Raw genomic sequence first — 16,381 nt, forward strand, 5'->3', positions numbered from 1 at the left:
AAGAGGAGGGGATTCATAGGTAGCCTCCAAGTTAGATAGATTTATGATCTCTGAGGATCTCATGCTTCTTGACAAGGATTTAATAGCAGAAATTCTTCCCTTTGGGGGCTCAGATCACTGGCCGGTTCAAATGGAGATAAAGGGTGTCAATACCCCAAGGAATAGACCGTTCAGATTTGAAAATATTTGGCTTTCTCACCCATAATTCACTAGAAACATTGAAAAATGGTGGGCGGAGGATTTGCAGACTCAGGGATAAACAATGTTCCTGCTACACAAGAGATTAACGTACATCAAGCTGAAGTTGAAAGCCTGGAAGAGGAATGAATTTGGAAACATTTTTGCAGGAAAGAAAGCGATGGAAAATAAAATTCTGGAGGTTAACCAAGCCTTGATCAAGGAAGGCTTTGATAAGAATAGAAATGATCAAGTAGAAAAACATCAACAAGAATGGGAAGAGTTGTGTAATCAAGAGGATATTTTTTGGAAACAAAAATCAAGATTTCAATGGCTAAAAGAAGGAGAGCGTAACACTAAATTTTTTAATAGATCAACCATAGCAAATAGGACCCACAACAGGATCTCTTTGATCAAGGACGAGGATGGGTAGATACATCAATATCATGAAACGATAGAAGCAGTGTTAGTTAAGAACTTCCAAGGTTTTGCTCAGGAAAACACTTCAGCAAGGGAACCTTTCATCAAGGACCTCATTAAACATATCCCTAGGTTGGTATCCAGAGAAGATAACCGTAATATCAACAGACCTGTAACTAAAAAGGAAGTCAGTGAGGTCCTCAAGGAAATGCAAAATGGCAAGGCTCTGGGTCCGGATGGATTCAATGTGGACTTCTTCAAAGCTTGTTGGAATATTGTCAAAGAGGATATTTTTAGGGTAGTGGAAGATTCCAGGCTGAACAGAACTATTTTGAAAGCTCTCAATACCTCCTTCATCTCCCTAATTCCAAAACAGGATAATGCTCAAATGCCAGAGAGGTATAGGCCCATCGCTTTATGCAATGTAGTTTACAAGATAATTTCCAAGGTTGTAGCCAATAGACTCAAACCTTTGCTGCCTACACTTGTTTCAGGGGAACAATCTGGTTATGTGGAAGGTAGACAAACTCTAGATAACATCATTCAAGCTCACGAGGTGGTCCACTCGTTAACTGGTAAAAGGACAACGGGTATGATCATGCAATTGGACATAGCCAAAGCCTATGATAAAGTGAACTGTACATACATCAAGAAAGTGCTTACAGCATTTGGTTTTGATTATAATTGGGTCAGATGGGTCATGGCCTTGGTGACTTCCTCCAGCTTTTCTATTTTAGTTAATGGCTCTCCCTCATAAATTTTTCTTCCTTCTAGAGGACTTAGACAAGGAGATCTGCTCTCTCCTTTTCTCTTCATCCTCATGATGGAAGGGATGGGATGGTCCATTAAGCATGCTAGAGTAGCGTGCAAAATTAAAGGACTCCAACTTTCAGAGAATGGACAAGTTCAGACTCATCAACAATTTGTGGATGATACCATGTTACAAGGAATTCCCACAGTCAAGGAAGAAATAGCCTACAAACAAATTTTGAAGGAATTTGCTTTGGCATCAGGTATGGAAGTTAATCTTTCCAAATCAAAAATATTTTTCTTTAACACCCATATAGCCATTCAGAGAAATGTCTCCAGAATTCTGGGCCTTCAAAGAGACTCCCTCCCCTCTAAGTATTTGGGAGTCCCTTTAACGGCTAAACCTTTACTCAAGAACATTTGGGAACCGTTAATCATTAAGATGCAAGATAAGGTCAGGAAATGGGCAATCAAGTCTTTTAATCTAGTTGGCAGAGTGGTTCTTGCAAAGGCAGTGCTCCAAGCTATCCCAGTCTTCATGCTTTCAGCTCTCCCAGCTCCAAAAGGAGTGACCTTACAACAGTTTAGAAATATCCAAAGAGATTTTCTTTGGGGCAAAGAGGAAACAAGGAAAAAATAGGCTTTAGTCTCATGGGAAAAGATCTGTAAACCCAAGAACCAAGGAGGCCTTGGATTGGATGATCGAGAGATCCTGGATAAGGTTCTGAGGGACAAACTTTGGTGGTAGTGGGTTAAGGACCCTAAGGCTCAATGGGCTAGCATATGGAAGGAAAAATATGCTAGCTCTTGGCCTTCTTCTGATATCATAAGAATGTCTAGAAACATGAAGGGCTCTCCCATATGGAACAAGGCCTGGGAGAACAGAGGAGTTGTTCAAAAAAATTGTTTCTGGGAAATTAGAGACTGAGATTTGGCACTATTCTGGGAGGACAAATGGCAACAAGAACCAACACTATTGAGAGAGGAATTTTTGGGCCTCAAACATGAGACAGACAACCGAGGATTAGTAAAGGTAAAAGACCTTTGGGAGCATTCTCACAATACAGGAAAATGGAGAACCTAGAGGAAACTAGATGGCAGAGAGGAAAAAAACCCTCAATAGTAGTGCAGAGACCCTTAAGAAGATGTTGGATCAGAGAATTATTTTAGTTACTAGAGGGCAGGATCAACTAAGATGGGGTAACAACAAAGAGGGCAACTTTAATATTAAGGAAGCAAAAGGTATTCCTGTTGGGCTGGATTCCCAAGCTTCGGATAGTACTTGGCAGAAGCTATGGAGGCATAAGGGCTGGATGAAGATCAAACTCATTATGTGGCTAGTTCTTCAAATAAAAATCTTAACCTGGGATAATATTAGAAAAAGGGGTATGCCGGGACCCTCTAGATGTCAGCTTTGTGAAGCCCAAGAGGAGACCATTGAACATCTTCTCAATAGCTGCATTTTCACCTCCAAGTTATGGGATTTTTTTGCCACCATCTTTAAACAGTCTGATAGAGACAAAGAAAGTATCACAAATACCGTCAACAATTGGAGGAATAATTTTTCGGATTATGAAGTTCTTACTACCTGGGCTCTTTTGCCAAGCTTCATTATTTGGAATATGTGGAAAGAAAGAAATAAAAGAATCTTCAAAAAAGAGAAGAATTCCTATCAAATCATGTTGGAGCAGATCTTAAAATAGCTTAAGGAAACAGTTAGTACTACAGTAAGGGATCTCCCCAAAAATCATCGCTTAGAAGTAGAGTTAACAATGATCAGGCAGTTAGGCATGCAGGGGCTAATTCCACAAGGACTAGACACGAAAACAACTATGAGGGAAAAGGTTAAAGATTTCTGGAATCCTCCCCAGGAAGGTATTTTGAAGTATAACATTGATGGAGCTTCAAAAGGTAACCCGAGAATGGCAGGCTATGGAGGATTTCTTAGGGATGATACAGGAAACATTATCTACCACTTCCATGGTCATTTAGGAAAAGCAGCCAACAACATGGCAGAATTAATGGCATTGGAGCAAAGCCTTGAATTTCTGAAACAGAACAATTGCCAAAATGTGATAATAGACGCTGATTCAGAGTTAGTCATCAATGCATCCAAGAGAATTAGTAATGGAACAGGGCCAGAAAAAGTCACAAAACATTGTAGGTTAATTCGGGTCCTCCATAAAATTCAAGGACATCTTCAAGGACTACATACTCTCAGATTTATCCATGTGCGTAGAAAGGCCAACAAGTTGGCGAATATTCTTGCCAACCAAGGTGTCAGCTGTAAGGATAGCAGAATATCGATGGATTGGCTAGCTATGCTGCATAGCAAACTAAGAGAACTTTGCCATCATCAGGTGGAAGAGGACAAAGAAGTGTATAAGAAAAATACTGAGGAAGCCAATATTCAATGAGCAGATGTCCGCAAGTATCACTTTTTTGGACAGTCAGGACTTCGGTGGAAAACTGGTCAGGGGTGGCCTCAGTAGCCATGGTGAGCACCTCCCTGAAATTCCCCAGAGTCGGGCACAAGGTTTTCCCGGGCAGAAGAGAGGTTGAAAGCAAGAATCGACGGCATCCGATGGGGAGGCATCATTTCTCAATTTTTCACTGGCGAGATTCAAAACCACTTCCAGAGTGATTTTGGAGAAATCGCACCGCTTCCAAGTCGAAGGCGGTTTCGAAAATTTGGCAGCGATACCATACAACTCTGGACAAGTTGATGAGGGTCAGGTCTGAAAACCACCCTCATCTCACACTAAAGGTTGATCACTTCAATCTTGCGATATTCAATTCTGCCATCCAATTTTGCAAGGCAGATCGACGGCCTAGATTGAGTGAGCAGTTTGGTGGGGTCTGGAGGCTAACTATCTTGCTTCTTCATGATGCGATATGTATCTCCAATGTCAGATTAGATAAGAGGAATGAACGATAGTGATTAAGCGGTAGGTTTGGTTTTTGCTAGCGCGGTTTTGTTTGGGGAGAGTTCACGTGTCTTGGATTTCCTGTTGCAAATTATTTTTTGTACTCATAAGAGTGGGAAGAGTTTTCTGTTGGGGTTTGTAGGCTTCGATTTTGTTGGGCATTCTCCTTATTGGCAGTAGCCCACACAGTTTGGTGGATTGGTATATATATTGGAAATTTTGTTTGATTTAATGATATAGAAGGCACGACTCTTGCTTTAGCAAAAAAAATAGAATATGAGGAGTAGTGGATTCAATGGCCTAAATGGCGTTAAATTGGGCTACAACCCCATGGTTACCCTTTTTTAAAAGCATCTCCATTCAATGCGAGTTGATGATAGTAGGAACACTTGCATGGAGTCCACTTAATTTATGAGTATGGACATTCTACTTAAATCTCATGTATCTCTCAAAAATCCATTACGATAGGGCCTAATGTGAAGAGCCATTCAATGCTAAGAACAATGTCACAAACACCCATTTCAATGGAAAACATGTGGGTTTTCATTTGATAATGCCCCATGTGAAGCTTAATATTTTCACAACGTCCTTCAGATTTCATGGTCCCTCCATGAGAGATAAGAACTTGGACATTAGATACCACTTGTACAAAGCAATGAACAAATTCCATTACTCTCTTATGGAAAAAGTTATGAGTGGTTCCACTATCAATAAACACCACTACTTGTCGATGCTTAATAAAACCTCAGATTTTGAGAGTTTGGGGCAAAGAAATTATATCTAACGTATCTAGTTATATAATCGGCTCATTTGGAGTAGTTGTGAGATCATTTCCAGGGTTGGTTTGTGGTTCACCCGTTTCTTCCTCAAGCACTTAAGTGGATGAAGCTTCATCAACTGAGTTGTGTTTAGTAGCATCAATTTGGAGGGATTTTTGGATCCTTTCATTTATGTCTTGGGGAGTGCTTATGCTCACAGTAGTAGCAGAGTCATTGTTTCCTTCTTTCAACCATTTCTACATTTGACACATTTTTATCCTTAATTTTTTTTGGTGGGGCCCATAGTCAGGGTGGGACATGCCTTTGTGCAAAAAGTAGATAATTGGAATGGTCATTTAAGACAACTTCTACATCTAAGGCCTGGTGACATGCATCCAACCAAGCATCTAGGTGATGCATTTAGAAATGTCCCTGGATGGCTAGTTCACGCCACTCATGAAACATTCCAACTAAAGGTCATGTCCTAGTTCATTAGTTCTCATGGGCAATTGTTCAAATTATGTAATTTAGTTCCTTGATGTACCTATTTTCCTCCACTTAGTGAGATTACCCAAAATATGAGATTACCGATAAAAGCAGTCACATATGGGCTTTGATAACATGTTCCAAGTTGGCTTCCACGGATAACATTTATGATGCCACTACCACCACGAAAATATCTCTTGGTCCAAGTAAAGGGCTCCCACATGTAATTTAGTTCCATCATCCCATATATTATTAAGGGTGAAATACTGTTCCATTTGTGCCACCCATATTGTTGGGTTAGAGCCATCAAATTTGTAAATGTCCAACTTGGGTGTTCGGTGGCTCGAAGATTGGTGAGATCCATGGAAATTAATTTGATGGATGGATTCTCCTTCTACATGTGCATGAACACTAGGTTCATATCTCAAGGGTTCATGAGACGTCTTCAAATTAACGAATGCTTCAGTGTTGTGGTTAAGGGATGCCTCGAAGGTCTCAAATTTTTGCTCGAGGACTTCTATTCTCTCCATTTCCTTCTCTGTAGCCATAACTTGAGACCTGGTACCGTACATATACTAGCCCCAGTCAAAATTTGAGCTTATTTGAGAGTATCATGGTTGTAAAATTCCACTTGCCTACGCTTTTCCTTTAAACCCCACTTTTCTCTCCCGTGGCGTTTTATTCTTACCCATCCCTAGCATATTTCTGTAGTTAAGGGATTCAATGGATTTTTATATCCTATCCATTAAATCTTATCTATGAGTTCTTATCATGGATTATTTATGTCAATCTTATCTTATAATGAGATTTTTGTTTTTCTTTCTTTGCCAAGAATCTCTTGCTCAAGTCTCTCATTCCCAAGTAATTTTAATCATTTTTATTTATTAATAAAATTACTTATTACATAAGAATATTAAGTTATTTATTTTACGAACAAATCATGACTCTTCTGCCATCCATTCTAACATAACTTAGTGTGAAAAAAATATATATCATTATAGAAATGAAGGGGTATTACACAACCAAACTGTCTTGTAGTTAGCATATGCACTATTTAATTCTAGTCTACACAACCCTACAAGTTATGAAGAAAAATAATAATTATATATCTTCTATGGTAAGAAGCCTAATATTTAATGGAAATCACAAATTACTAATATTTAATAGAGAGGAACTCTCGACATAGTTTTAGTTAATAAGGACTAGATATAACATGGGACTTTGTACAACCTTTTCATTAAAAAAGATGGAATTGATATAGTGTGGTAATTATTTTTAATGGATACCATGTAATGGACTCTAAATATAATATGATGGAAGTGATAATTTCATTGGGACTAATGGGTAATTTATGTTTTGTCATTCCATATAATGTGAAAAACATGAAAATAGTAACTATTTTTCTAAACCATTGCAATAAATTAAACATTGAAATCACATCACTTGTACAAGATTAACTATCTTTCTTGAATTTAAAAATAAGATAATTTAAAATTAAAAAAAGAAGAAGAGTTAAATAGCATCTATCTAATCAAAACTAGAATGCAACGTTATTTTTTTCTCATTCAAATATTAATAGTTTTTATTTTATTGGCCAAAGGAAGGCCATTTTTTAAGTGAATTTATTAATAAAAATGTGATTTTATTTCTTGAATTCAAAATGGATATTAAGCAAAATACTTGTTATTAACTTTGTAATATGAATTTTCATATTTAATTTCAATGGTTAGGTTAGTTCGGTGAACTATAATGTAAATATAAAATTATATCTACTTGTTTGTAGTAATTCTATTCACATCTATCTATCTATTTGTTTGTAGTAATTCCATATCACAAACAAAGGTAAGAACTTTGTATATGATAGTTCCTCTAACTTTGGTAAATTAAATTCTCCTTTTGAAAATAAATATGCAAAAATTAAGGTGTTGATTCAACCATATGTGTTTCATGGTTGTATTTTAATTGGAACAACCAACTAGAAGGTGATCAATAGTTCATCATACATGAAGGATTATGATGTTGGCAATTTCCCATCCATAATTACATATTTCGTTTGATTTTCTAAGGTATTTATGCTCAATGAACTAGATATGAATCTCATTTCAATGAATTATGCATTATAGATTCTCCTACATGTTCCCACATTAACAAAAAAACTTTAGTACATGAACATATTCTCACAAATTGATTGGTTAGTGAAAAACAAAAAACAAAAATGTATTTATATTGGGAGAAAGTTGATGACTATGTAACATTGTACGTGTGTATTTTATTTTTCCTCTTGACATATAATGCCTTGATTTGATTTCCTTAAATTTGTTAATGGAGGCAATGGTTGTAGGCCCTTTTTTCACAATCTTTAGAAAAGGAAGGGAAACTAGAACTAACATGGGGTTTCACTTCATTGTCCTCTCACTACTACATAATGGGGGGTTTTAAGACAATATTTTAGACATTTTTTGGGTATATTGTCTTAAATATTGTCTTTAAGCGAGTGTCTCAAAAATTATTGTCTTAAAGATTATTGTCTTGAAAAATAATCTCTATAAAGACAACATATAACACAAGAATTATTGTCTCTCTTGAGACAATTTTATTTTTGCCTCTCTAGAGACAACACTTGGATTAGAGGCAATATGTCTTTAATACTAGCTATTGTCTCTCTAGAGACAACAAAATTTTTATTTAAAGATCACTTTTGTCTCTCTAGAGACAATATAAAACAATGAATCCAGAAATATCTCACCATTGAATTAAATCGATATATAAAACATTTAATTAAAAATAAACTACAAAATTGTTGATTAATTCATGTTAGCGCACAGTGGAATTGAACCACCAACCTCCTGCTTGTAAGGTAGGCACTCTTCCATTGAGCTAGCACACTTTAAAGAATTATGTGAAGAGTTATGGCAATCCTGAAAACTACATTTATAGCCATTGATTCCTCATTCATATTAATATGTCCCTTCTTAAGCTCTCGGTTCCTAATATTATGGCCTTTTCCCCCTCGGAAGCTCCATATAGGGGGATTGCAAGGATTTGTTAGTGCGTGGAATAAGGATGGGAATAAGGAATGAACAAGAATAGAATGTGTGCTACAGAATGGAATGAGAATGGCATGTGTGCTGCAGAATAGAGGGAATTGACGGGAAATGTGTGCTACAGACTAGGTTAGGGGCCCAGCTACCTTTAAGTCAATTCTTTGAAAGGGTGTTGGTCCAGCTCATGAACTGCTTCACCGTTCACGTCATCTTGCGCATCACGGCATATTAACGTGAGGCATGATTGGTCACATCTAAAACCTATTCCTGAGCATAAAAGAGTCAATTCTTTTCAGATAGAAGAGGTAAATAAATGAACACGGACTAAGGAAGGAGGATCATATCTAGTGAAATAAGGAGGATACTCTAAGGAAGGATAGTTACCGAAGGAAGGGTTGTACCAGGAAAGCTGTTGTACCAGGAAATATGACTTGCCTTATGACTTGCTATATCAAATGGCAGGAAGGCGCAGCCGCACCTCCATTCTATGAGTTGATACACTTTAGGGGCCTTAATGGATAGTGCCTATAGGAGATGCCTATAGGAGATGCCTATAGGAGGTGCCTTGAGTATGTGCCTATCACATCCTCTAGCTGGTACGTTCATCCGTCTCTCCCTTCTGCGACCTCGTCCTGATATACACTTTTTAGTTCATGGCAACTACTTTATAGGGGGGGAACGAGCCTCTAAACAAGAAGTGACCGGATAAAAAAAATTGTATATTAGTTAGCTGGAGTATGGCTGTAACACCTATAGCTGTACCAGTACTAGTACCTATAGCTCTCCTTGTACCAGTAACTAAGTGTATGTTTGGTTGATTGGGTGAGGTAGGTAGGGATAATATCTATTGGTAGTAGGTCTAGTGAGATGGATAGGGGGGTATGGGGTTAACTAGCTTGGATGTATGGCTTGTATGGTTCGTTGAAATCAGTTCAGGTAGGGAGGTAAGGTGGCTTGGGTTAGGTCATTACTAGCTTGACTTGACCAACTGTACAGTCCATATGAGTATGCTTTGGTCTATTTGGTTGGCTAAAGGTTCCACGCGCTGGTGTTTCACGAGGTAACCAGCGCAATAGCAGCACGAGTGACGTGTCCCAGTGATAATCCCGTAACTACTTGCTTGGTCAGATGGGATCGCTTACTTGCTGTAAGGAGTGGCTGTACGGGCTGGATGGGATGGATGGACTAGCTGGGGTGGATGGGGGATGGTACGGCTGGTCTGGCTGGGATGGCTGTAGAGGATGGCTGGCTGAATGGCTGGCTGGATGGATTGCTTTATTGGCTAGATGGCTTACACAAAATTCTCACCATAAGGTACATGATAGAGAAATCAACAGTATGATATGAAGCATGGAGAAGCAAATCCATGGCTAATATGAGCTCAATATCAGAGTAACTTTTAAGACAAGGAGTAGGATTATAACTGCACAAAAAACAACAAGAGTATGTAAAATGATTTATTAAAAACATAACTGTAAGACTTAGCATACAAGTAGGTCCCGAGAAAGGTGCATGGGTTTTTGGTTTTTGGGTGTTGCAAGCCCATGCTTCCTTAAAAACAGATGCTTGATGTGATGCTGCAAGAAATTCAGCAGCCACGCATACAAGCAATAGCAAAATTTTATTATAATTATACCGAGACAATGGAGATGCTGACAAAGAGAGGCCAGATCTTTAAATGTCAAGGAGCATTGCTACTTGATACTCACCGAGCAAGTCTCACCCAAAATGTCATGTTTTTTGTATGTAGTGAGGAGAGGCCTTTAAGGTCCCTTAAAACAATGGAGTTGCTAAAAATAAATGCTACAACTTCTTTTATTTGCAAACATCGAGGACATTTGCTACTCGTCCAACAAGCCATCCCAAATGTTAGATCTTTTCAGTATTAGTAGTGAGAAGGCTTGTAAGGTCCCTCAATAGGCACATTGATATACTCTGCCTGATTAGGAGAAAGCTTTGTTATCTTGGCACCCAACTTGAGCAAGGGCAGAGTAGCCACCTTCTCATCTAGATGCTTAGGCAACACATAGACCTTCTTCTCATACTTCTAGATTTCTTCTCATTCCAGAGCTCTAATTGAGCAATGACTTGCAGCAAAAGGTAGAGATTATTCACCATTTATGGAACATACACCTATGTAGCAATGGATCATACGCAACAATATAATCAACGGATTGGTATGCCTAATCAATCTAGTATGTACAAGAAATGGTTGCAAGGTATTGGAAATATTTATCTGGTTTGTAAAGGAGAAAGGCATGACAAAACTTGGGTGGCCAATTGCACAACCCAAGTTCATTAGACGTCCCTCTGCAAGACAATGATGCCACTATTGGTGTCAGGGAACACCCACCTATCTATTTGAGGCTTGATGGTAATCTTCTTAACACAATGGAAAGTTTCAAGGCCTTGCATATCAATCTCGTTGTCAAAGTGACCAATGTTACAAACAATGGCATTGTTCTTCATTTTCCTCATGTGATCTACAATGATGTTGCCCTTGTTGCCAGTGGTTGTCACAAATATATCAGTAGTGCTAACTACATCCTCAAGGGTGAGGACAAGAAGGCCTTCCATAAGTGCTTGCAGGGCACAGATAGGATCAATCTCTGTAACAATGACCCTAGCTCCAACGACTTTCAAGGCTGTAGCACAACCCTTGCCAACATCTCCAAACCCACAAACAACAGCAACCTTACCAGCAATCATGACATATGTGGCTCTCATAAGACAATATGGGAGAGAGTGCATACATCCATACAAGTTTTCAAACTGCAAAAGAAGAAAGAGAATCAAAATCAACACAAACTGCATCTCAAATAGAAAAATTTTGAAGAAAAAAAAGATCTGAGAAATCTGGCCTTGGATCTATAATTTCACAATAATTCAAAACTTCAATACAAGTCCAATCAACTTTCAAAACCTTAGCTAATATTAACCCATCATAGCCAGATAATTGAATATATGTAAAGGTCCTTGATTTTAAATACGAAGATGCTTCTACACCCACCGTGAACTCACATTGATTCAACACCCTGAAAATTGATTTTTTTTAATGTAGTGGAAACTAGTGAATCCTAAAATGTAATGCAATGCAAGCTAACTATACCAAAAGCATCATGATGTGATCTCAATGATACCGAAGAATCAAGGCAACTAACAAGAGCAGTGCAACTCATAACATCATGAATGAGACCAAAATGCCCCCAAGGCCATATCAGATCCAACATCAAGAAGCTGGTATTGCATGATTAAGATTAGCATTAAGATTAAGATACTTCCTAATGCTCTAAACAGATAAAAGATAATACTATCAAAACTGATAAATAACGGTCTGAAATTTACCATATTATACTATAAATATGTATAACAGTTTGATGATGAGATCCTAACTACTTTAAAACAAACACAAAACTCATTGTTAGAACCAAAAACACAACAACTAATCAAGATTCCACATCTCAAACACCCTGACAAGATCTAAACAACAACAAACCCACAAGAAAAGTGTGAGTTCAAAAAGAAATGAAAACAAATTTCAAATCCAAACCACAACACCTAAACAAGATCCTACTTCAAAGCACCCTGACCAAATCTCAAAAATCACGCATCTACCTGAAAACATCTATTAAAAAATAGCAAGAAAAAAAGAAATGAGGCAAGAATCCAAATCCAAAAAACAACATATAAGCAAGATCCCATTTCAAAAACTCTGGGTGAGATCTCAACATCCCCACCATGCCCAACTAAAAACATCTATTAAAAAACAACATAATGTTTATGAAAAAGCACAGAGAGCATGGCTATGACATTAATTGGTGAAATTGGACACTACTATGACATGCATGACCCACTCCACCATATGTTGCATGAGTTTTAATGTAACAAGGCTAGGTATAGGGAATGGGGATTTCTGGAAAATAGAAATGGATCATACGCAACAATATAATCAAGGGATTGGTATGCATGAGCAATCTAGTATGTACAAGAAATGGTTGCAGGGCATTAGAAATATTTACCTGGTTTGTAAAGGAGCAAGACATGACAAAACTTGGGTGGCCAGTTGCACAACCCAAGTTCATCAGACATCCCTCTGCAAGAACAATGATGCCACTGTTGGTGTCAGGGAACACCCACCTATTAGTCTGAGGCTTGATGGTAATATTCTTAACACCCAAGAAAGTTTCAAGGCCTATCATTTGTAATTAAAGGGGTACTTGCAAGAGTTGATGTCAAGATAGGAGGGTTTCTACTAATGGCCATACAAGAAAACAAGTTGGAATGTTTTTAATCTATGTTTAAAAAATAGAAAGAAATTCTACCAAATATCAAAGAATATATAAAAACATAAATGCAGGCTTTGCAAACTTAGTTTTCCTATGAGAGATTATAGAAACTTCAAATGTAAAAAGAAAATTTCCAAATAACTATTCTAATTTGACATTCATAATGCAAAATTCAGAGTATCTTACAGCGCACTGAGGCACACCAAACCTCTCTGGTAGTGAAACGATGGCATGTTTGACCTAAAAAATCAAGAGCATATAAATTCTATTACTATCTACAATGGAGCCCCAAAAAATCCTTGTTAATTGTAAGGGAGGTTATTCTTTAATGCAATTCATACATTTTACAAGTAGAAAGATAGCACAATACAGAAGCAATGAAGCAAAAGGATGAATCCTAAATAACAAGTGCATTATGATTTTATGGCAGGAGGAGGTTGCGTGGAAAATTCACTCAACTAAAAGCTTGGAACAATGAAAGACATGAGCTTATTTGGATCTATAATATTTGAATAAAATTCCAGTTAAACTAGATATGTCCACCACTTCCCATATAAGTTTAGCTTCAATCTTCAGGCAACATCAATTTCAATAACAATAGGCATGACCTCGATTAAGTGTGCTTTAGTTTATGTAGGTTGGGTTGTGGTCTAGCAGAAGCTTGATGTGAGTCTACCCGAACTAACCCAAGTTCGATTCTCAGTGTATACATGGTTGGGCATCAACAAAGTGACACATGCCAAGAATTTTGCACCCACTCAAGCCAAAATTTGCATAGTCCAGTAATAAAACATCACAAGAATATTATCAGTTCAGAACTTAGCTTTAGATACAAATAAATCATCTCAAAAATATTACCAGTTCAAAAAGCTTTAGATACAAATAAAACATCACAATAATATTACCACTTCAAACATCACAATAATATTACCCATTCTCAGAGTTCTAAATACAAATAAAACATTACAATAATATTACGAGTTCACAAAGCTCTAAATACAAATGAAACATCACCATAATATTACGTGGTGATAGAGGTCTAAATACAAATAAAACACTAATAATATTACTAGTTCACAAAGATGTAAATACAAATAAAACATCACAATATTAGCAAAGCTCTAAAGACAAATAAAACATCACAATATTAGAGGTTCACAAAACTCTAAATATTTGTTCTAGGCATGCTCTTGTCATTCCATAATCGTCCCAAATTTTTTGTTCCCACCAATCATGTTCCCCCATTAATATCGTTAAATTCCCTAAGCTCTGCATGTCCATACCTAACCTCCTCAACATTGGGAAATCCTTAATCTTAAGGACACGAAGGGTAGTGAATGACCCCACCATACTTTGTAAGTAGGACATGGATACCAAATCCACCCTCTCTAGCATTGGAAATCCATTTGGCCTTTCTGTGAGGTCCCTCACCTGTGTGCACGCTTTTACTTTGAGAAACTTTAACTTTGGTAATGTCTCCAATGAAGGAAGTTCTACCATTTGATCACACCCAAACAATTATGTTCTCTGTAGTCACTGAAACTCACAAATCTAGTCTGGTAAGTTTACTCCCTTGTAGCTGATCAACCTAAGAGTTTGTGGTTTCTGCATATTTTGCATACTGCGGGGAAGATGCATGCTCAACTCTTGCGGAAGATGTGCGTTATACTCCAAGGATAAGTGCCTAATTTCCAACAAGGTTCCTAAATCCATACCTATTTCATTCTCTTCAGTCCTTGGAATTATAGTTAGAGTGAGCTCTGTTAGACGAGTGAGATCCTTTAAAGGCTTTGAACTTTTGGAATGCAACTGTATCTTTTTCAGTGAAGTGAGCTGAGATATCTATAGTGAATCACCAAGTTTTCTAAGCCCACTAGGTCAAGATCTTTAAGCCTTGAAAGATTGCATATGGCGGGAGGCAGAGATCTTATATAGCAGAAGGAAAGATCTAAAAATTGAAGACGTGGAAGATTGCATATGGCTGGAGGGAAATCGCAAATGTGAGTATGACTCAATGAGAGAAAATCCAGACATGTGAGTTGACTAAGAGATGTTGGCACTGACACCATACCAATGTTGGAGAGATCAAGGACCTGCACATATGTGAGGCCACGGAAAAAGCTTTGTGGAACATGACCAGATAATGGATTTTTGGACAAGTTTAAACTTACAACTTTTGAGCCACCGAAATCATTTGGCAGATCTTCAATTTGATTCCAGCGTAGAAATATTCTCTTGCAATCCCAACTTTGTGCATCTGTAAAGAATAACATGCGACACTCTTATGTGCTTCGGTTTCCACACATTCTCTGGTTTTTTAACATTTCCAATGAGTTTCTTATCAACGAACAAACCATGATCTATAAGATGCCTTGAGTAGCTATGCACAGTGACCATGTCCATTGAATAGGTAGCCTATCTGCTCTTGACAAGGCCTTCAGCAATCCACATTCTCATCAAGATATCCACATCAATTTCTTCATCTTCATGGCATAGTAGAGAAAACAATTTTGCAAGCTTGAATTGGACAAATCGCCATAGCTCCATTTTAGTGGCAGATACAGATCTTTATGAACATGGGGATGAATATCTCGAAAAAAAGGATCCTCACTTTTTATCAGAGATACATAATTATTCCACTCATCTAGACTTGTTTTCCCAATCATTGATTTAGCCAATATAGTTATGGCTAAGGGAAAACCTTCGCACTTGTCTGCAATATTTTGAGCACACTCCTTTAACTCCTCCGAAACATCACTGCCTTTGAAAGCTACTCTCTCAAACAATTCCCGACCTTCTTCCATAGACAAGGGCTCCAATTCTAGTGTCTTGTACACCTCCATTAATGCCAAATCTTTGTTGCATGTAGAGAATAAAACTATGCTATGATGACAACCTTCCTCTACACCTAACTCTTCCAACAGGTCTAGCGGAGTCCACACATTATCTAATATCAAAAGAAATTTTCTATGAAAAGTGTTTGAGAGAATATCATCTTCCAGGTATTATGACTAGAAAAGCCTGAAAGGTCTAAATTGATTGTCTCAACAATCTGACTGTGTAAGTCTGAAATTTCATAGGTTCGAGAGGTTGTGAGCCAAATCACATCTTTAATCCAACTTTGGAAAGGTTTCCAGAAATTGTAGACCTGTTTTAGCAATGCCATCTTTCCAACGCCAGGTATTCCATATACACAAAACACGCGAGTTTCCTCTTGCCTAGCTTCCTATAAATAAATAAGCAGATTAATCCTATGAAGAAAGTTTATAAATAAGTAGATTAATCTTATGAAGAAATTTTATAATGGGTATATACCCCAAATAAAATAATAATAATAAGCTTGCAAATAGTTTAATGGCTAAACTACATCGGCTCCTTGTGCACCACCTTCTACCTACTTTTCCTTTTCATAGTTTTAAGGTCCACTTTATGATTATTATTAACAGTCTCTGCTACTTCCTAGCTGTTAGTTGGACAATTCCACATGTTTTTTCTACTTGAGATTAGACTAGGAAACTCCCTCCCCTGTATGA

At 37.5% G+C, this 16,381-nt stretch overlaps 1 pseudogene; it reads right to left on the minus strand.

The window, feature by feature from the left end:
- Positions 1–10,447: 10,447 nt before the first annotated feature.
- LOC149157210 (adenosylhomocysteinase-like) lies at positions 10,448–15,691 on the minus strand (annotated as a pseudogene).
- Positions 15,692–16,381: the final 690 nt, after the last annotated feature.

This window comes from Pinus tabuliformis, chromosome 5_2 (assembly GCF_031772625.1).
Source record: "Pinus tabuliformis cultivar Carrire ecotype Pingquan chromosome 5_2, CPIR1, whole genome shotgun sequence".
Lineage (NCBI taxonomy): Eukaryota > Viridiplantae > Streptophyta > Pinopsida > Pinales > Pinaceae > Pinus > Pinus tabuliformis.